Raw genomic sequence first — 1,017 nt, forward strand, 5'->3', positions numbered from 1 at the left:
ATCAATAAGTTGCATAGCCAAATAATGTTTACCCTTTACTTAATTACTACCTACTGGCTACTGATATATACTTTAATAATTATCGGCAGATATAAAATTGTTTAACCGCCAACAATGTGATGCCTTGAGTATTCGCTTAGTGACTTCGGTAGTCCGGTATAGTTGTACAGGCAATAGCGATAGCCCCACCAGAAATACTCCTAAGTAGTCGGAAGGTAACGACTAACGAATAACTGAATAAGTAGTAAGAATAAAATTGATAATTATTATACCTACGTGAGATACGTCTTACAATAATTTATGTTATTAATTATTGTCTATTATAATTTATAGTTTCAACTACTTACTACTAGAACGATCCTTATTGGATTTCCACTTTTTAATTCCTACCGATTTACAAATTACAATCACTGGATAGCACCTAGTGAGTTGTTGCCTTGTAGTGGATAATGTTTATTATGTAGCCAGTAGTCATACAGGAGACAGGACACACACACTATTCATACTCTCATAGTCATAGATATGCATAATATGTAGTTTTACTGTAAACTTAAGTCATACATGGGTAAAGACGTACAGCATAAACTATTAAGTATAGTTAATATTTTAAAATTTTAAATGATTTAAGGCCGGCAGTAAATAGTTAATGACATAATTGTCATAATCATTTTGGCGGTTAATGTATGATTGAAGTTACGGCCAAAAATAAACTTAAGCATTATTCAAAATAAAATATTAAAATTTATTTAAAAGATATTTTAGTATTATGTTAGATTAGATGAATATATGAATGGAAATTAGAAATAATATTTTGAATAATTAAATATTGAATTATTGAACAAAAATAATTTTAGATGAAAGCATTAAGGTATATCTTTAATCGTGCATTTAAGTAATATAAATTGCATATAAGATTATTATTTCATGGAATACAAATGTCAAAGATAATATAAACACATATTTATCATTTTATTTTAATGTTACTAACTTCTTGTTCAACTGTATTTATGATTTCTC

The sequence above is a fragment of the Rhopalosiphum maidis genome, chromosome 1 (assembly GCF_003676215.2).
Source record: "Rhopalosiphum maidis isolate BTI-1 chromosome 1, ASM367621v3, whole genome shotgun sequence".
Taxonomy (NCBI): domain Eukaryota; kingdom Metazoa; phylum Arthropoda; class Insecta; order Hemiptera; family Aphididae; genus Rhopalosiphum; species Rhopalosiphum maidis.